At 47.5% G+C, this 21,996-nt stretch overlaps 1 long non-coding RNA gene across 8 annotated transcripts in view; it reads right to left on the reverse strand.

The window, feature by feature from the left end:
• Positions 1–21,617, reverse strand: part of LOC109547140 (uncharacterized) — a 43,184-nt gene extending 21,567 nt beyond the window's left edge. Inside the window, exons 1-5 of one of the 8 annotated variants that reach the window (XR_012329846.1) lie at positions 21,516–21,617; positions 21,204–21,269; positions 5,561–5,680; positions 5,319–5,422; positions 3,274–3,541 (exon numbers count right to left, since the gene is read on the reverse strand). This is a non-coding gene — a long non-coding RNA (uncharacterized lncRNA). Of the gene's footprint in view, positions 1–3,273; positions 3,542–5,318; positions 5,423–5,560; positions 9,463–21,203; positions 21,295–21,515 lie in introns of those variants that run through there. The other 7 variants (XR_012329847.1, XR_012329848.1, XR_012329851.1 and 4 more) reach the window with 7 other exon arrangements.
• Positions 21,618–21,996: the final 379 nt, after the last annotated feature.

The following is a 21,996-nucleotide window of genomic DNA, read 5'->3' on the forward strand; positions in this document are numbered from 1 at the left end:
TCGGCAGGCGGACTCTCAACCGCTGCTCCACCAGGGAAGCCCCATTGGCCCTCACATTTGATGTGGGGTATCCCTGAGTCCTGAGGAAATGTCTGACTTTGAGTTTCAGTTTTGTGTCTTCTTTACTGTGCAGCCTTGGGAAAATCACTTCCCTACCCTGGGCCTCAGTTTCCCCATCTATAATATGAAAATATTCACTGAGCTCCAATTAGGCATCCTCAGACTCCAAGAGATATTCGAAGGTTGAAATTGAGATTCAAGTGCTGTTTCCATATTTCAAGATACCACCTACATTTGCCCATGATCAGGCCACACAAGTTAATTAAAATGTCAAGTTTCTTTGCTTTGGGATGGAACAATATCAACTCAGGTGGTAGTTTAGATTCTCACACATGGTTTAGAAGCTCTTATTGGCTGCAAGTGATATTACAGAATATCCTGGATATTATTTTATTGCCTACATGTGTCTGACTATTAGAATGGAGAGAAAGAATTAACTGCTTCTGACCTGCAGGCTTACAGTAAACACCTGCCAAAGGAAAAGGTGGGTGAAGAAAGAGTGTGGTGTTTCATTGTTGGTGCTGAAAATGAGCTCCTCCCCCATCTCCACTCCCTAGGTGATCTCTGAGATTCCCTTCCTAGCTCTAAATTCTATGATTCCAACATTCGTATTCATTTGAGGATGCATTTTTATCCCTTAGGGAAACATATTGGAGAGGATATTGCTGTCTGTTTGTTTTTTAAACTAGCCCCTTTTACAAGAAAGTTACCCCTAGGCACAAGCATAAAGAGAAGACAGTTCATTACAGTCTGTACTACAGACGCAGCAATGTCGAGGCCCTGAAGTATGCCACCAGCTTAAAGAGATATGTCTCATATCATGCCCACAAGTTCGACAGTCATTGCGCTGAGCAAACACAGAAGACAGATTCTACCAGAGGCCACACTCTGCCTTCAAGGATGTATGGATGAAACTGTGGAACACGTTGACAATAGGGCCCTAACCTCAGAGACTGAGTAATGTGCTCTTTGGCAAGTCATTGACGTTCCCTGGACCTCAGTTTCCCCGTCTGCAGCATGTAGGAGGTGTATTACAGTGGATGCCGCTGTGTGTATCCCACCAGATCCCCTCTGCTTCTGCAGAGCCTCCGTCTCCCCCCTGAGTGCTGGCTGCTCACAGCTCATAGTTGCCCCCTCCCTGGAGAACTGCCTTCAGCTGAAAGAAGCCGCTTCTTTTGGAAGGATGTATCACAAGCCCCTCACTCCCTGGAGTGGGGCGGCCGATAACACCCTGATACTCCGGCATAAAAGTCAGCCTTTGCTTCAAGCTGGGACCAGCTCTGTGGTGCAATTCACATCCCTGGGCTCCCCGTGGACCAGACGGAAGTTAGACGTCAGTGGAGGACACAGCCTTGCTGCCTCCCCTGAGCTGTTCCTTTTCCCTCATTCCCTTTCTCCTGAGACATCTACTTCATTATACTGTGTGTCCCGGAAGCCCTGCCTCGGGCTCTGCTTCCAGGAAACCAGAAGTAAGGCACTAATGCTTAAAAAAAATCCTTACACGTGGCTGATTCTTCAACTATTCTAGATGAGGGCTTTCTGGAGCTGGCTGGACTTCCCCAGAAGCATTTTATCACCATCCTTTCTCAACAGGAGATGTTATTCCTTGACCATAATTCTCTCCTCTTGAAATCCTGCAGTTCAGTCTAACCAGCCGGTGAAAATCACTATGGCCTCTACCCCCTCAGGCTCCTCTGTATTTGCTTCCTGTGTTTATCCCATTAATCTTCCCGGTCAGCGCTCCAGCAGGTACAACTTGCTCCCTGACTCTCCAAAACCTGTTTCTCTAGGGATGCACTCATCCCTGGTGAAGTGGAGAGAGTGCTGCCCCTGTTAGCACACGGCCAGGCCACGTCTGTGTGTCCTGCTCCTGTTTCAACCTCGGTTTCATCCTTTTTATAAAACAAAGGGCGTGTGTCAAATCAGTATTTATGGGAGTGTGCTACCAGGATCACACGCCTGCAAATACTCTGAAAAGCTGTGATGTAAGATCACTTTTGCTTAATTTCAGTTCGTCTGTTCCCAAGGGAGGCTTTTATGGCTATAGAAAAACCCATTTTGAGACAATTCACTTGATTCTCCGTGACCTTAAGGCCCAATCACAGAAGATCCTCAACGCGAGGCTGACGAATTTGGACTTCATTCTTTAGGTCACCTTTCCCCACACTGTACTCCCTGAAACACCTTTTCCACCAAAGAAAGAGGAAGAAGGTTTCCGAACAAGCTTGGAAACAGGGAGTCACTCCCGCTTTCTGGGAGTTTCACAGGAACATTTGTACTGGAAGGGCTCTGAGAGGTCCAGCTGCGTGGACACTCGCTTTGTGTTGCTCTGCCCAGAATTCCCAATATAATTTGGGCACAGAACCTTTGTTCCAAGAAACACCATTCTTCAGGAGCTATGGTGCCCTGGAACACCGCTTTGGAAACTGCTCTGGGGGGAGACACGTTCGAAGGTTTTCAGCCTGGTAGGGCATATACTGAGATGTGTGTTTTAAAATGATCCACTGAGAGCTGTTGCAAAGAAGCTGGGGCAGCTGAGGCTGCAGGCTGGGAGACCAGTCATGGAGTTGTAATGGTCCATGTGACGGACACTGGGACCTGAGCCAGGACGGGGTGGCAGAGGAAGCCGGGAGGAAGAGGCAGACGCAGAGACACAGAGAGGTAGAAGGATCACAGCCTGGGAGCCCGGTGCTTTGCCCCTCACTGCCCGTGGGGTCTTCAGTTCTCCGGGAGGGGCTTGTTCCGACCGCCCTTTTGTGTCTCAGCCCCGCTTGCCCCTGCGCTGCCACGGAGCAGCATCGAGCCTGCCCTGAGGGTCTGTTCTCTGCGGGGATGATGAGAACCATGAATCCTGACCTCTGGTTCTGCCCTGACACGAGCAACCCGGGACCACTGTCCTGTGTCATTGGCCTCTGATCCCTCATCTCATCTCCTTGCCTTAACGCTCTGTCTGCCTGCGGTCCTGACCAAGACGGTCTCTGGGCTCAGGATCCAGCCTGATGCCCTGAGTCCCCATCAGCGACGCTGACATCCACCTGCCTGCTGGACTAGCTTCTGAGTGTTCCGTTTCTAGTCTACCAAGTACCACCCTCTCTTAATGAATCCTGCCAGCAACACTTGAAGGAGATCATCCTTTTTCCATTTTACGGATTAGAAGGGTCAGTAACATACCTCAAGGTCTCACGGCCAGTGAGTAAGGGGACCAGTACTTACACCCCACTTTAGTTCCAGGTGCTGTGCTCTCTTACAACAATTCCAAGGTGCAATTAAGTCGATCAGTCTCTCTGCCTTCCTCTGTCTCTTTGTCTGTCTGTCTCTCTCCGTTTCTCTTTTTCATCCCAAAGAGCTGCGCAGTCTCCTGGGTCTCCCTTTGCATCCTGACGGAGCCGCAGGGATTCGAGGAGACCCACACTCCTCTCAGAGTCTGTCTTGGGGAAGCTTTCAGAATGCTTGACTCTCTTAAGCCAAAGGCCAGAGACTCCTGCCAAGTGAAATTAAGTAAACGCTGAGTGTTGCAAAACATTCAAAAATTGCTCCTCTTCCCAAGATTTTAATAACTCCCTGGGATGGGGTGGACCTGCTGCCCCCCATGTGGATGTATGCAGAGTGATTACTGGGCAGGCCTGGCTCTGTCCCAGGGTCTGGCCTCAGCAGGGATTGCTGCTTTTCAGCCAGGCGGCAAATGCTCCCTGGGCCTACTACGGGCTTGCACAGCACACCCAGGAGAAAGGAGGGGCAGAGAACCAAACTCCCAATATAGGTGAAACTTTCCACTGCTTGAGGTGTGCACATTGGACTCCACCAAGAACGCAAGGCCATTCCCCCAAAACATTGATGGAATCTGTTTGAAGAATGCTCTGAGTTTACCAAGAACAGGATGAGGATGGAGCAGGGGAACCTTGGAGGTCACAGCAGAAGAAATGGAGAGCCAGTGTGGGAGTAGGGAAGGCTGAGGGATGCTGTGTGTCTGGTGCAGGGCGTGGGAGGTGGAGAGCCTGAAACTGCCGGAGTGGAGAGTGGATGGAATGTGCTAACCGCAGGCTGTATCACCTGCTTACTACTTTTTAAATATCAGACCCAGGCTAGCTTGACCATCACTGCTGCTCCCATCCACTGCTGCCTGAGTGTAGGAAACCACAGGAAAGCAGTTTTCCCAAGCAAGTCTGAGCCGCATGTTTGGGGATCCCTTAGCGAGAGCAGGAGCGTGTGCTGGAGTGAGTACCTGGCTATAGATGCAACTGGGACCACATAGGCAGCTCACAGTAGAGCCAGAATCCCTACCTGGGTCTCCTGACTCCCAATTACATGCTCTTTTCAGGGTACCATGCCATCTGCTATTCTTAGGTCTTGGAAGCCGGCTAAGTCTCCCAAGCCCCGCTAGTTCTTCTTCAGTTTTGCAAAATAGCAGAGTCTCTAGGAGGTAAATGAAATCCGCATGCTTATGGCTTGTGCATTCCTACACCAGGACACTGTACCAGCCAGGCCCCTACCTATCATCATCATCACTTACTCTCTCTCACCCGCAATTGGGGTTCATGATGATGTTGCCTTCCTCTAGCCCCTTTCAAAATGCTGCTGCCCCATCATTTTGGTCATGGAAATGCCTAGTTTAATGGCCAGTGGAAGCGGTAGGTCTGTACCCTTTGGGAGTCAGATGAATTGGAGAAACCCCCTGGCTAGTGGCCTTAACTTTCAGCTGGGTCACCGTATGTCCAGTATTGAAAGCCAACACCGAGTGCTTTCAACAGATACTTACTGAGCATCTATTATGTGCCAGATATTACCCTTGAGATAAAGGGACGAGGAGCTCCCAGACGTGGAAAACTACTAAATGCAATGTGATAAAGTCAACAATAGACATAAGCTCCAAGCGTTAAGAGAACCCAGAGGAAAGCAAAGATGACTGCGTGGGGCTGAGAGGCTGTGACAGGGGTCTGGTGGTGAAACGCTGGCGGCCTGAGCTGTCCGTGGTGCTGTAAATGGAGAGAAGGAGAAAATTTGAAAGCCATGAAGAAGGTGGACTGGATAGGCCTTGAAGATTTGCTAACTCTGGAGGTAAAAGGGTGGCTGGTCGGCGGGGGCAGGTCCATTCCCTGGGAGAGGAAACCCAGCGGGGGAAGACTGGGGGCAGCAGAGGGCTTTATGCCACTATCAGATCAATTTATTAGAATAACGTCTGCACCACTATTTGAAATGACCTACTCCCTTCTCAGTCTGTCAAACCTCCCCCCCCTTTCTGAGTCCGGCTCAAATCTCACCTTCTCTGGGAAGCTTTCCTTAAGCACAGCGGGCCCGTCCTTCCTTGCCTGGGGTCCTCTTGGTGCTCTGCTTACCCATCAGTAACAGCATGTGGCCTTCCTGCCTGGGGACAGGGCAAGCCGCGTACAGGTCTGTCTTTTCCCTGGGGCCTGTTTTTCTCCCCCTCATGCTTCTCCCAGCGCCCAATGCCTCATGCAGCAATTTCTAGAGCCCTCAGCTGAAGCTTCTAGAAGGAACCAACCTGCAAGATACAACAGCCAGGCAGTAACTCCTTTCTCTGATGCACAAACAAAACCGGGCTTGGTGAAGGGAGCCTGGTTCCATGTCCGCCTCTCCACCGTCTGCCTCCCAGGTCTTCACTCTGTGAACAGGACTGGGCTCTAAAAGGAGGTGACAGGCGGCTGACTCGGGCCAGCCATGTGCACAGTCTCAAACCCACTTTTGTGGCAGGCGGGATTTGCAGTCTGGATTCAGGCCTCAGGGAGCCACGCTGGGCCAATCTGGAGCAGTGAGGCTCGTCTTCCTGCATCCTCACCTTGGTTTTCCCGGCCCTGTCAATGAGACCATGCCTCCCTGTCTCTGAACACCCATCTGCCCCCATCAGCTTCCTCTTTCCAGTGTCTGCAGAGCCCACAGATGGGCAGCACGGCCCTTGTGCATCACCCTCATATCTGCAGCCATCATCAGCTTTGAACTCTGCTTCTCACATAGTGTTACCAGCCATGCCATTCAGCAAGAAACCTCAGACATCCTTTACGAAGCCAAGCCCGGGGCCAGGCACCCCACAGGAGCGGGAGGCCATATGGAGCCCATCAGAACTGCCGTGACCATCATGGGGTCTGGCACACAGGAGGTGCTCAGTGGATACTTGTCGAATGAATGTTGGGTGCCTGAATGACAGTGCCTGTCCTGAGGCAGCCCAGGATCTGGCAGAAGAGGTGCTAGACAAGGGGGCTAACTTGGGATCCGTGGTGAGACCACATGATCCACAGATTCTGCTACACATGAGCTGGGTGACTGGCTTCCCGGCACCTCTGTTTGCTCATCTGTGAAATGCAGATATTTACGATACCAGGTTCATAGTGTTGAAAGGATTAAATGAGATGACAGAGGAAAAGTGTATAGCATAGTGGCTGGCACAGACCAAGCGCTCAGGAGACTCACTGAGAGTCAATGTATAAGTGAATGAATGAATGATGTCTAACGTGGGACAGAGTGCTACAGGAACAAGGAGGATTTGGGGAGCTCAGTGGAGGGGAGGTGTTTGACCAGCGGGCAGAGCACTCCAGGTTGAGGGCGCAGTCCAAACAGAGGCAGTGAGATGGGAACATGCAGGACCACATGGGGAGCAGGTGGCCTGGGCTGGGCCAGGAAGGGGAACAGTGGGACTTGATGCTGAAAGGAAAGTTTGGGGCCTTAACTGCCAGGCTGGGGACCTGGCAAAGGAGAACTTAGCCGTGAGAGAAGGGAAATAATGCCCAGAGCAGGAAGCAGATGATGCCCAGAGGGCTACGGAGGGAGCCAGACACCAACTCAACTCCTTCTGCTTTATCCAGGCCTTGTGCAAGCAAAGGCTCTCTGATGAAGGTGCACTAGGGCCGCGGGGAGAAAGCCTTCAAGGCCGCTACCGTTTGCACATCAACAAGCATTACTAGATTTACCGGATCCTAGGATATCTGTAGAACAGAGGATTTCAATGTCCGTCTCATCCAACGCTCCTATTCTATAGATAAGGAACAGGAGGCCCAGAGAAGAGAAGAGCTCTTGGACCACTGTCCCCTGGAACCTGGATATGTCCCTTTACCCTGATCTCAGGATCAGCAATTTAAACCCATTTTATCAGCCATTCCAACACCGATGATAAAAACGGGTACTTCATCCTTGCTAGGCAAGGTGAAGTTACCTACCCAAGGTGCTATAACTAATGACTGGTGGAGGCTGTCTTCAAGGCAGCATGTCATGAGACATTCATTCACTCATTGAGTCACTCATTCACTCATTCATTCATCACGTGTTGATTATGCATCTTCTCTGTGCCGCACACTGTTCTGGGTACCAGAAACTGCAGGTTTGGCATCAGACTGCAGGCTGATTCTGGCCCTGCCTCTCCCACCTGTGTGTCCTTGGGCAAACCACATCATTGCTCTGAGCCTTCGGTTTTCTCATCTGTAAAGTGAGGACCCACTGCAGAATTCTTGGAACTGCATTCAGTATTAAACAGATCACATGCATGGGAAGTGAGGTCCTGATGCCAGGTGCCAGCCCCGTACATGCTACAACACTCCTCACTCTTATACATTTTTTTGCTGTCCACCTGAGCTCCGAGGGAGATCCCATGCTCTGGGGACTTAATTGTTTCCATCTGATAGATACCATGGGCCATAGAAGCTGACAGTGGCAACTGGCAGTCTGACATTTTGAGATGTCGCATCACCTTTTGGAAGCATTTTTCCCCGCTCTGTGAGATGGGAAGCCCAGCCCACGCTGTGGGCAGAGGGGAGAGAGCTGTGACAGCAGAGGGAATGCAGTGACTGCTAACATGCTGTCACTTTCCATCCACTGCCGTGTTCAAGCATCAGAGCATTGGGTTGAAAATGCCAAGCAATCTCTTCCCCAATTCATCAAAGGCCACGGTGGCTTGGGGAATAATTAGAAGAGATGCTGAAAGCAATTGCAAATATATTCATGCGATGATGGAACTGGGACTCCTGCAGGTCACGCTTTCTCCTTTCCTTCCACCTCGTCATATGATGGAGCACTTAGGGCCCAACTTCAAGGCACTTAACCCACTGGGGCCACGGCTTCTTTACCTGGGAATAAGGAATCTATCTGGGCTTATTATGATGGTTAAATGATGGGGTAAGTTGTAAGTTTTTGTGTTGGAAGAATCCTTGGAGCCATGGTTAGACCCACCTGGGGAGCTATTTTAAAAATACCTTTGCCTGGTACCTCTGAATAGCTTTATTTAGTTGGTCTGTACTGGGGCCTGAGCTCTGAGCTTTTTTAAAACTTTCCAGGTGATTGAAATCCGCAGCCAGTGTTGAGAATCCTGACATTGAATCTGCCTACTCAGACTTTTTAAGCATGACAGTGACATAATCGTATTTATGCCTTGAAAAGATTTCTCTGGGGTCAGTGTGGAGACTGGGTGGTAGGCATGTACAAGGCTGGATTCAAGGAGACTGACTGGAGCCCTCCTTCTGTACATATGGTCCATGGACCAACAGCGCTGGCCCCTCTCGGGATATACCCTGCACTGCCGGTGAATGAGAACCTGCATTTTAACCAGACCCCAAGCGATGTCTGCACGCATTCCATCTTGGGGAGGGCTGGATAGAAGGATATGCGCTGCGAGGGTCCAGGCTGTAGACGTTGATGATCACACCCCGGGCAGGAAAGTGGGTGTCATAATAGGAGGAACCACATAGGAGTGGAATTGAGAGGGTATAATGGTGGGGCTTCCTGTGGGGATTTAGAGAGACGAGTTGAAAACAAGCATACATTTCTTGTTTGGACCCTAGCGGAGAGGATGGGATCTCTGTCTGCAGGTCTGTGGGGAAAGGCTGATGAGCTGTGTGCTTTAATTCAACTATTTTTGCACAGCACCTTACACCAATAATTGTCTTGTATCTTTCACGCATTACGTAGTAAGTAGCATCTACAAAATGTCCTCACTCTGGTATAGTCAGACAATGACTTTTCCATGACAAGTTTTCACATTTGGAAACAGGCTTGGGGGAGTTAAGTGCTGGCCTCTGGTCACACATCTTGGAATTGGCAGAATGAAGCCTGAGCATGGATCTTCTGACTTCAAATCCTGTGTTCTTTTCCAAGCCTGTTCCAAGCATGTTGTTTGTTTTTTTCTGTTGTGCCCATTGGTCTTTGTTGTGATTGTTCGTATATTGCATACGTGTCCACCTACGTCAGCATAATTGGGTCTCTCATTAATCATGTGTCCTTTCAAAGACAACAACGCATATTGACTCCTGGTGTTGAATTTCAGCTGAAAGAAACATTGCTATCCAGGAGCACTGTCATTGGTTCCGAAAAGATACATAATTTTTTTTTTTTACTTTATTTATTTATATATTTTAACATCTTTATTGGAGTATAATTGCTTTACGTTCTTGTGTTAGTTTCTGCTGTATAACAAAGTGAATAAGCTATATGTATACATATATCCCCATATCCCCTCCCTCTTGCGTCTCCCTCCCACCCTCCCTATCCCACCCCTCTAGCCGATCACAAAGCACCGAGCTGATCTCCCTGTGCTATGAGGCTGCTTCCCACTAGCTATCTATGTTACATAATTTTTAAATGCTGTTAATAATAATAAAATTATAATTAAAATAGTACAAACAGTTAAGCGAAGGCATCAATTCTGTGTTCTGCAAGCCTGGTGAAAGTGGACAGTAAGATCCTGGAGAAAGGACACCTGGGTCCTAATCCTATCTCTGCCACCCACCACTGTGCTACTTGGGAGAACCATTTCTCTTCTGATTTCTGTTTTCTCACCTGTGAAGTGATACTACCCCAGCTCTAAATCCATGTGTGTTTCTATTAGAAGTTGATTGTAAATGACTTTCTTATTTTTTACACACATTTATTAAACAAAACATAGTATAAAAAATCATGTATGGGCTTCCCTGGTGGCGCAGTGGTTGAGAGTCCGCCTGCCGATGCAGAGGATACAGGTTCGTGCCCCAGTCCGGGAAGATCCCACGTGCCGCGGAGCAGCTGGGCCCATGAGCCATGGCCACTGAGCCTGTGCATCCAGAGCCTGTGCTCTGCAACGGGAGAGGCCACAACAGTGAGAGGCCCGCGTACCACAAAAAAAAAAAAAATCAGGTATTGGAGATAAAACCTGTACCTAAAGTAAGTGGGTATGCCATGAGCCAAAATACAATACTAAGTGCTCACGAAGAGGCCAATTTATTTGGAGATACTGAAGAAGCCGTGAAGAATGCATTGGGTTCCAACGGGCAAAAGTAGGGCTGGGCCAGGGTAAGAGGTAACTTCACTTACTCATTCATTGATCAGTACTGAATACCATCCTGTGCTGGGAACACAAAGGTAAATAAAACATCAACTTTGGCCTTCAAAGAGTTCCTATTCTGATGCAAGAGACAGAACTGTTAGAAGACAAGTGCTATCATGGAAATATGATCAAGTCTGATGAAGGTGGCAGATGAAAGAAGAGCCACATCTCTTTGAGGCGTGGAGAAAATGAACACAGAAAAGGTCAAATTAGAACTGACATTGGAGAATTAGCTGGAGATTGCCAAATGAAGAAGGAGGGAAAGTATTATAAGGAGAGGGAACAACATGAACAAAGGCATAGAGGTATTAAAGGGCCAGATCTGGGAAACAAATGATGAGAGGCTCAATGAGATTAGGACACAGAGGACAGGATGGGAATTAAGGAGAGAGGCTGCTAGACAGGAAAGAAGCTACTCTATTTTTTTTTGGGGGGGGGGTTACGTGGGCCTCTCACTGTTGTGGCCTTTCCCGTTGCGGAGCACAGGCTCCGGACGCGCAGGCTCAGTGGCCATGGCTCACGGGCCCAGCCGCTCCGCGGCATGTGGGATCTTCCCGGACCGGGGCACGAACCCGCGTCCCCTGCATCGGCAGGCGGACTCTCAACTACTGCGCCACCAGGGAAGTCCGAAGCTACTGTATTTTGAAGAGTCTTGTATGCTCTGGAAGGGGTTTGCCGAGGGCATGAGATGACTAGATCCATGACCTTAAGAGGTCACTCCAGCAAAAGGATAGAGAGAGAATTATACCAAGGTGAGAAAACTTATTATAAGAAAACCTGGCTGAGAGGCTGAAGAAAGAGTCTGTGAGAGAAATTAAGACGGCTGAACCAGTGCCCCTGGCATGAAGAGGCAAAAATGGGATGATTGACCTTTCAGAACCAGAGACAGCTTCTTTTATTCCAATCTCCTTTTGCCAGAATATTTTATATTTTACTCAATTGTTTTAAAAATAGCTACCATTTATGGAGTGCCAGGAAACTTGCATATATTATTCCTTTTCATCCCAAATAACAATTCTAAGAGGCACAGCAGTTATTGGCCCTAGCTTGCTGGTGAAAAAAAAAGCATCTCACTCAGGAATCACACAGTATCACACAACTGACAAGCAACACAGCCAGAATTTATCGTGCTATTGACCATCACATTAGGCTACTACCACCAAACATCCTCCAATTCTGATGTGTTCATTAGCTTCGTTAATTAAAAGTATATAGGAAGGTAGAGTGTTGCTTCCCACGGGCTGGGGGTGGGGTAAATGGGGAGATTTTGTTCAAGGATATAAACTTCCAGTTACAAGGTGAATAAGTTCTGGGGATCTAATATACAGCATGGTGATTATAGTTAAGAGTACTGTATTGTATACGTGAAAGTTGCTAAGAGAGTAGATTTTAAATGTTATCACCACAAAAAGAAATGATAGTTATGTGACATGATGGTAATTATATGATGTTAACTGATGATACGTTGGTAATCAGATAAACGTATCAAACCAACATGTTTTCTACAATGTTATATGCCAATTCTATCTCAATAAAGCTGGACAAAGAATATGGCATATTATATCTACAATGGAATTTAAGATTGTTTGTTAATAAATGGATTATTTCTGAGGGAAAAAATTAAGTTATTACCAAAAAAAAGTATATAGGAATTCTAATTGGCCACCCAGAACTGCCACGCTGCACTGTTCACATTTATAGCCTCAACCAAAGTGAGTTGGCCTTCCTTCTGAGCAGGGTTGCTTTATTGTGAGTAACTACCGGGATATCTATGTTTTTTGAAATATTGGGATAGATTTGAACACCATTAAATCCTCCTTCAAGGGCCCCTAGCCATCTGGGGTCCTTAGATTGAGAACCAGGACATTGGAAGGCAAAGAAGGCATAGCATGGAACTCTGGTGCTCTTATTAAGGTTTATAAATTGGTCTTCTCTGGAAAGCTGAAAAATGGCCCTGTCACCCCCTTTTCCCTTCTTGGGTACATTTCCTTCCATGTCCCCAAAGTCAAGCCTGTGATTGTTTTCAATTCCAATATGAGCTTGCCCCTGCGTGTGGAATGAAAATGGGTTGGATGTCAGATAAATGCCTGATAAAGTTCCTGCCTCATAAACCAGGGGAATGCTCAGAGAACTTCCAACACAAATGAGAATTCTATGATGGTATGTTTTGGGGGCATCATTTGTTTCTTTGGTCAGAGTTCAGGCCTTTACCACTTCTCCCTGGGATTTTGCCGCCATTTCCAAGTTGTCTCCCTTCATTCCGTCCTGCACACAGCATCAGATTAATATTCAGTAGAGAAACTCTATTAGAGTCACTTCCCTGCTTCAAGACCCTCAAAGGCTCCCCATAGAGTCTACAGTCCTTTGCTGAGTATTGAGGGCCCTTCACAATTTAGCTATAGCCTGTCTTTCTAACCTCATATGCTGCTGTGTCTCTCCACAAGCATTATGGTCCAGCCACATGAGTCTGATTGCTATTCCACAAATCTATTGCCCAGGAAGTACAAATTGCCTTAGCCTCACCTTCTCATCAAGACGATCCCATAAGGTAAGTGATGGACAAGGCAATAGCTTCCTGGACCATGGCTCAGGGTATTTCATTGCTGTAATGTCCTTTGCCCATATAGGCACTTGTAATAGTTATCTATTGCATAACAAATTAACACGAAGTTAGCAGCTTAATACATCACACATTTACTATCTCAGTGTCTGTGGATCAGGAATCAGCACAGCCTAGCTGGGACCTTTGTTCAGAATCTCTCACAAGACTATAATTGAGACCTGACTGGGGTCTAATCTGAAGGCTCAACTGCGGAAGGGTCCACTTCCAAGCTCATCTGTATGCTTGCTGACAGGATTCAGTTCCTTTAGGGCTGTTGAGCTCAGGGCCTCAGTTACTAGGTGCCTATTGGCCAGAGGATGCCTCCAGTTCTTTGCCACATGGGTCTCCCCCAAATGGCAACATGTTTCATCAAAATCATCAGTAAAGGGAGTCAGCAAAACAGAAGTCAGAATCTTTTGTAATCTGATCATGGAAGTGACTTCCCCTCCACACTGTGGTTTTCTATTCATTAGAAGCAAATCACTTAAGGGAAGGGGATTACACAAGGCTGTGGTTGCCGGAAGGTGGGGTCATTGGGAGTTATCTTAAGAAGCTGTCTACCTGTTGAAGTTCTACCAACGCTTTAAAACTCGAGCCAAATCCTACCTCTCAGAGATCTTTCCATATGTCTTATTAGAATAATTCTCTCTCACTCTGTAAGATCAACTCCCACTTTGCTTTATTTTTCCTTCTAGAGGAACACTTGCCTTAACACGTGCATCAGAGACACTTAGAGATGTCTGTCTTTTCCACAATCTTAGGGCCCCTGGAGCCCAGGAACCATGTCTTTTCTCTGTCTTTGCATTTTAGACAGCTTAACAGAACAGAGGGGATGCTCAGGAAATGTTTGTTGAAGGTAATTGGCCAGCTCTTCTGCTCCTTTAGAATTAGCTTTTAGCCTTCTATAGCCAACAGAGAAAGTAATCCACCAAGAGGATGTTGATCTTGTGTGGCAAGGGAATATATGCTTTTCTCAGATTTTACAAAATCCAGCATTTGACATGCTAAGAAATAGGAATTTATCATGAACTGGAGCAGAGAGAAGCAAGTTTCTCTGCAAACATTCATGTTGACAACACATAAAACTCAACAAGTTGATAATAATAACAGTCATAAATAACATTTACCATGTCAAGAATTCTATGTCTACCTGCCTTGTGCTACTTAAACACCACAATAGTCCTACCTTGTTGGTGCATTTATTATCCTCATTCTATAGGTGATAAAGGTGAGAATTAAAGAGGTGAGTAACCTGCCCAAGATTACAGAGTCTGATTGCAAAGGCTATGCTCTTAACCACTCTCCTATGTGCCTCCTATAAATAAAGAATTTCTTTTTTCCGATACCACTTGAGAGTTGCCTTGGGTGTGTTCTAAAGCACAGCTTCAGGGACAGCTCATTGGTCCACACGCCAAGAGAGCTGGACTTTTGTTTCAGTTATGCCCCAAACTTGCAGCACAATCTTGGAAAAGCCACTTACCTTCTCAGGGTCCCAATTTTCTCTTCTGAAAACAGAGGCAACCTAGGTAATACCTAAGGTACAATACAACTCTAAAGTATATAAGATTTCACATAAACCATCATTGATATTTTAAATTGTATTGCTAAAATAGGTATTAAAATTAGACCATCGCTACTTTGTCAACAATCCTCTTTTTAAGAAATGTTTTACAAAGGGAGAACCATTTAAAGTTACATTTCAAAACGTCACCATGGAATAGAGAATAAGCTTCAGCTGTGTCATTTGGGACACTTTTTAATGAAACCTGTTCTGAAAAATCTTATCAATAAGTTATAATAGACTGTGTTCCCCATGCCAGACCCAGAGCTTCCATTACAGACCATTTAGAAAGATTAAAGAACATTCTGTCCAGGGGGACTTGGTTCTCAGAGCATCTCGGATATCACATTAAGCATCTGAAATCCTCATTTTAAGTTCCTAACAGTGGATTAATGAATCCACAAAGAACACACTTATTAACAATGACATATGCTGAGGGATAATGACCCTAATCCCTATTCTCATCTGTCTCTTTCTGCCTGTAAATAAAGAGAAAAGGAAGGTGAGAGTGAAGTAACTTCCTACCCCAGCAGTCTTGTCTTCTTAGTTGTGGTGGTGGGGTGGGCGTCGGGGGGAGTGTAATGGATTGAACACTGTCTTGGGGTCAAGTACATGAATCTAAGTCCTGACTGCCACTCACCTCGTACAAATCACCCAACCCCTCTAGCACTCCATTTCTTTGTTTTCAAAATAGGCCAGAGCAGCGATTTTCAAAATATTTCACAGAGCTCTAGGCATTTCTTACTCAGTGCCTGTGGGAATGCTCTTGGGTGATAACTTGATGAAAGCATTTCTCAGCTTTAAATATTTTTGTTAAAAAATCACTGGGCTGGTTGATCTCTAGAGTCTTTTCCAGTTACTTAGGTCTTGGAGGTGTTAGGAAAAAAATCTATCAATTTTTTAAAATCCTTAAATTTAAAACTTTTCAAAATTCTGAAATATGTATATTCTTTTCTAGCTGAAATAATGTATGAATTGGTACCATCTTGTCAGATTGAGCCTCACTGGGGCCTCCTAAGAGTCAATGTCAGAATTTTCTGGTATAAATATCATCAGATTCCTAGAGACGGAAGAAATCAGGAGAGATTCATTTAAAAAGGAAACTGAGGCTCAGAGGTCATGCAACCAGGAGTGAGTGGGACAGGCGTCAAGTTTTCAGGCTCCCAGTCCACAATGCTTTCTGCTACGCCAGGCTTCTTGCCCTGCCCTTCATCCTATGACATCTCTGCTTTGTAGTATAATTACTTGTGGGCATCATAACATTCTTCCTAAACTGTTAGATCCTGAAGGGTCAGGACTCTTCTGCCACAACAACCCACAGTTTATGTTTCATCTGCCATCTTCTGATGGAGCTGCAGACATTCGTCATCATCAGGAAAAGAAAAAGAAGACCTTGTGAAGATAAATGAATTTTCTTTCCTCTCGTGAGAAATGCAATAAGCTGGAACCCATCTCCACAAATTATGGAACACATGTACCGAGGTGTCATCTTCTGCAGAAAACAATGATTCGCCCAAGTTTTCCTGACTAGAGATTTAAATTGGGCTGTCCATCAACTTGATGTCAACCAGCTTCTCCTATTCTGAGCCCCACATGCAGAAATAGAATCAAAACGTCTTCCCTCCAAGGGTGAGCAGGGCTAGGTTTTGTCACTTGGGCATTGCCTTGTAATCCAGCCAGTTGACAAACATGTAGCAAGTACCTACCGTGTGTCAGGCACCATGTTAAGGTGCAGGGTGTATGGCAATGAGGAAGGCATGGACCTCCCCTGCATTCATTATCCATTGTTCTCATAACAAATTACCACAAACGTAGCAGCTTAAAACAGCATACATTTATTATCTCACAATTTCTTTAGGTCAGAAATCCAGCGCTGGGCTAAAATCAAATGTCAGCAGGACCACATTCTTATGGAGGCTCTGGGGAAGCATTCGTTTTTGCATTTATTCAGGTCATTGGCAAAATTTCATTCCTTGTGTTTGTAGGACTGAGGTCCCCATTTCCTTGTTGACCATAAACAGGGGGCCTTCTTCGCTCCTAGAGGCTTCCCTGGGCTTTGCATGTGGCCTCCTATATCTCAGAATCAGCAACAGCCTATCAAATCCTTCTCATACTTGGACTCTCTCTGACTTCCCCTTCTGCTGCATCTCTCTGACTCCAGCCAAAGAAAATTCTCTGCTTTTAAGGGTTCATATGCATAGATTGAGACCACACAGACAATTCAGGATAGTCTATTTTAAAATCCCCAACCTCAATTATATCTGCAGAATCCCTTCACAACAATACCTAGATGTGTGTTTGATTAAACAATCAGGAGAAGGGGATCTTGGAGAATGCGATGGTTAATTTTATGTGTTAATTTGACTGGGCCACAGGGTGTCCAGATATTTGGTCACACATGATTCTGGGTATGTGTGTGAGAGTGTTTCTGGATGAGATTATCATTTGAATTAGTAGACTGAGTCAAGTACATTGCTCTCCCCAATGTGGGTGGGCTTCGTCTAATCAGTTGAAGGCCTGAGTAGAAGAAAATGGCTGTCCCTGCCATGAATAAGGGGAGTCCTCCTGCCTGACTGCCTTTGAGATGGAACCTTTTTTTTTTTTCCTGCTTTCAGACTTGAATTGAAATATTGGCTCTTCCTGGATCTCAAGCCTGTTGACATTCTGACCAGAATACACCATTGGTTCTCCTGGATTTCTGGTGTGCAGACTGTTGGTCTTGGGACTTGTCATTTCCCATAATCATGTGAGCCAATTCCTTATAATAAATCTCGTTCTCTATGTATACATTGTGCTGATTCTGTTTCTCTGGAGAACCCCGACTAATACAGGGAAACATCTTTGAACACACCCCTTCAAAGAGCTCACTGTGGCAGAACTCCAGCAGGGGTTGCAACTCAAATGCCTTCAGGGTCAGGGCAAGGATTTATGGGACAGGAAGTAACGCAATAGGGCAGTGGTGGGGTCTGTGGCAAAAGAACCTCAGAGAGGGGCTTCCCTGGTGGCGCAGTGGTTGAGAGTCCGCCTGCCGATACAGGGGATGCGGGTTCGTGCCCCGGTCTGGGAAGATCCCACATGCCGCGGAGCAGCTGAGCCCGTGAGCCATGGCCACTGAGCCTGCGCGTCTGGAGCCTGTGCTCTGCAACGGGAGAGGCCACAACAGTGAGAGGCCCGCGTACCGCAAAAAAAAAAAAAAAAAAAAAAGGAACCTCAGAGAAAGGAAGGTTGGAGAATGCTTTCACCTTTCACCGGAAAGAGACTTGCATTGAGCCTTGATGGTTAAGTATAAGTTGTCCAGGCCAAGCAGAAGGAAAGGCACTATGGACAGAGAGGACAGCAGAAGCAAAGGCACAGCGTCCTGATAGTGCCCACGACGGCTGTGCAGTGGACGGGAGCCTAGGGGGCCAGGCGTGTAGCTCGAGGGGTAGGTGGGAGTCAGCCTCCGAGGACTGCTGTCAGGACAATAGCCGTGCGGCCCTCATACTCCCTGAGGCACAAGGCAGGCCTGGGCTGAGAGCTTCAAATCAGTCAGAGATTCATTTCACTTTCTATAAAGGGGTTTCACTGTGAGAGATTGGAGGAATGCGGCCAGTATAGCCATGAAGACCTTGCTTCCTCTTGTTCCCAGCAGGCAGGGCTGACCTGCACACCGGGGCCTGGGCTGGAGGGGCTGGCCCCCTGGGGGCCTCGGCACCTCCTTCTCCCACCTTATTCATTCTCGCCGCCAGCACCCCTCATCCCTAATGATTTAATTCTCTTGATTGAATACCTGACACCTAGGCAGGTCATTCCCCAGCTTAAGCCTAGGAAAGCCTGCCACCCACCCAGGTGCTCGGAGGCAGCTCCTATCGGGGAAAGGACCCAGGCAGGGTCTGTGAGTTGGGTCCATCTCCATCCTTGACCAGCTATCTTCCTGGGATCCCAGCCCCGCCCTAGTCCCAATTCCCATCTCCTGAGGAGTCATGGCCTTGGGCTGATTACCTCCCAGGACCTGTCCAGGCTCCTGAGTTCTGGGGTGACTCTAAGTTGCAAGTCCAGGCTTCTGTAGATCTTTAGGCAGAAAGAGAAGAAATCCTATAGAGGCAGCAAAAGCAGAGTGAGAAATTGCAGGACAAGGACTGGATTTCACTTTTGCCTAAGGTTGAGGTTTGGAGACGTTGGTAAATAAGACTCTTTTTGGTTTTCCACACCAAGTTCAGAACACATCACAGAGAAAAGACACAGGAGCCAGACAGGGGAGCCTCAAACCTCAGCTAAGAAAAGTCAGGTTGAGGCAAGGGGCTCAGTGGTGAGACGTCCGGATAATTGTACCTCTGAGTTAGACTACTGTGCCGTCCCAGCAACTAGCTCTCAAAGAGGACCCGGAAAGGGCTGGGCCCAGCACGCGCGGTTCCCTCTCCCAGGCGCCCAGTCGGGCAAAGGTTGCCCCCCTTCCCTAAGGAGGTATGAATGAGTGACGGGGAGAGACCAAGAGTCTCACCTTAGTGGGAAACACAAGGGAAACACAAGGAGTGGGGAAAAAATGTTCCCCCCAGGAGTTGGTGAGAATAATGATGATAACAATTAATAACATACGTTGACTGCTTAATGTACCGGGCTCTGAACGTGTTACTACCTTAACTTCTCAAGACAATCTCATGAGATAGATGATGGAGAAATTGAGAAAATGGTATGGGGCCAAAGGTCACATGCCTGGTCACCCACGGCAGGTTGTCTGACTGCCAAGTTCTCCTTCCAAACCACCTTGCTCTAGGGCAGCTCCCTCTTTACAGCTGTGGGACCCGAGGCAAAGCTCAGGACCATTCGGGTCTTGGGTCCCTTATCCGTAGAAAGAGAGTCACAGGAATACTGGTCACACCGGGTTGTGGTGAAGAGCGTGCACCAGAAACTCCTGTATTTTATAGTTAATCAGGTTGGAGAGACGAACGATGCAGTGGAAACAGCAGGGCTGCAGGGTCAACCAAGAGGCTCCCGAATCCTCACACTTCAAAAGAAATAATGATATCGACATCACGTAGCTCCACATCTGAGAACGACTATTGTGATTGTAATCTTAGACTATTATAATGATTACAGCTATCATGCAAAATGTCTAATAGCCGTTATTTTGTTGTCATTGCTGTTATCAGAGTTTTGAAGTCTCCTGCCCTCCTTCCCCTTTTAGGCTCTGAACTGCTTGAGAGAAGATGCTCTGTCTCTTCCCTCTGTATCCCCAGAACTATGATAATGCCTGGCATATAACAGTCAATTGGTGAATATTAGGTGAACTGAATCGACTTCATTTCCCTCCTCCCCAAGCCCACCTGACCACGCAGCTCGGGTGAGGTCTTTGCACTCTTGTTCTCTTAGCATCCTGAGTTTCCACTTAGAAGAACACCCACCACCCTTGTAATAGATTGTTGAAGTGCTTTCCCTGTCACACTGGCGGAGGTCTACGTCTTTCTTATTCACCATTTACCTCCACTCTTGGCAGAGGGCGGGGAACCAGAAAATGAATGTGACCCTATGCGATTCCAGAAACGACCGACAGAGGGAGCTCTGCTCTATAGCTCTTAAAGATAATGAGATTTCTGTCTTGTAAAGATTTACCCGTACTGAGTGGCTTATGTTATCAGGCATGTGGCTTTAAGTCATGCCCTATTTAACTGTCTCATTTGAAGCTGCCCAAGCCCCACCTCTGAGCTCCCGGCATGGCTGGGGCAGTAAGACAGCCTTGTTAGGACTAAAAAGCCATTTATGCATTTTGAAGGTATTGGAGCAACCCCAGTCTGGCAGATGCAGTGGCCTAACTTTATCAGTGGAGTCTTCACAATTTTGAATCAGGCATTCAAGGTGGTGGGATGCACACTGGCATGGGAATCCTGCTATTGTGCTCCCTATACAAGAACAAGGTTTTTCTGAGTGTTAATTATGCCCCAAGCACAAGGATATTAGAGTTGAAAAACCAAACCCTTGACCTGAGGGAGCTCAGAGTTGAAAGGGGAAGATAGGTATGAAACACACATTTCAAATCCCAGCACCACACAGGGACCCTGTGGGATGCTACAGGAACGTGGAGAGAGAGCATGTGCTTCATCCGGGGTGGTGGGCAGGGGTCAGAAAACCCTTCCAGGAAGAGGCGTCCTTCAAGCTTAGCCTAGAAGGCGAGTGGACAGGTGCAGTGATGGAGTTGCTGGCAGGAGGACCAGCAAAGAGCAAACACAAGGAGGCTTGGAGGTACACATCCTGCTTGGAAAATTTCAGTAAGCACACTTATAGTGAAGAAGCCTCCTGCAGGGCCCAGGTAACGCAGGGTCTTTGGTACCAACAGAGGAGGTGTCACTGTATCCCAATGGCAAGGAGGAACTTCTGAAGGACTTTAAGCAGGTGTGTAATGAATTCAGCTTAGAATTTGGAAGATCATTCTTTTGTGTGTGTGTGTGGTACGCGGGTCTCTCACTGTTGTAGCCTCTCCCATTGTGGAGCACAGGCTCCGGACGCGCAGGCTCAGCGGCCATGGCTCACGGGCCTAGCAGCTCCCGGACCAGGGCACGAACCCATGTCCCCTGCATCAGCAGGCGGACTCTCAACCACTGCGCCACCAGGGTAAGCCCGAAAGATCATTCTTGACTACGTGGAAAGGAGACTGGGAGTTGGGGGGGAGGGCGGGGAGGGCAAGGGTGGCATCAGGGGACCTCTCTCACCTGAAATGTCAGAGTCTGGAAGAAGATGGTCTTGAAGGTAACTTTGGACTCTGAAATCCTCTTTTTCTACAGAGATAGACATAGTTGAGTCCTTTAGAGTGAACAGAGGTTATCGGAAACATATCACAACCAGGGGAAAGAAAAGTTTCCACAAGCCAGCGTCTAAAAATACCATTATTTCACCGGGCCTGCCGGTCCCACACTTATTCAGCGAGTCTGACAGGGTGTCAAGGAGCTGGTGTCAGTTCCTGTCTGCAGCTCCCGTTAAGAAGAGGCTCGAGGAGGTAAGCAAGAAAGGAAGATGTCACTCACCTTGCTTCACGGGCATCCTGCTGGGGCCACGCTATCCCAGCAAAGTGTCCAAAGGCAGGAGGAATTAGAGTCAGTTGCCTGACTGGAGTCAGCCCAGATTTTCCTGAGAGGGAGTGGCTTTGACCGTCTCCAGAAAACAGTCCCGCCTGCCTTTTTTTTTTTTTTTTTTTTTTTTGGCCACGCCGCGGAGCTTGCAGGATCTTAGTTCCCCTACCAGGGATCAGACCAGGGCCCCCCCCGCCCCCCGTCAGTGAAAGCCTGGAATCTTAACCACTGGACCACCAGGGAACTCCCCCTGCCTGCCCTTAGAATGCCAAGGGCTCAGGAAGCAACATTCTCTATCATTCATCCCAGGTGCCCCATACTCAGGAGGGCTCAGTTCTGCTCATGAGACAGGGTGGCAGTGAAGGGGACATCTGTGAGAAGGGGGCGTGGTCCTTAATTTGCAAGGTCACCAGATGCAGACAGCAGGAAGGCTGTT

Source organism: Tursiops truncatus, chromosome 2 (genome assembly GCF_011762595.2).
Source record: "Tursiops truncatus isolate mTurTru1 chromosome 2, mTurTru1.mat.Y, whole genome shotgun sequence".
Lineage (NCBI taxonomy): Eukaryota > Metazoa > Chordata > Mammalia > Artiodactyla > Delphinidae > Tursiops > Tursiops truncatus.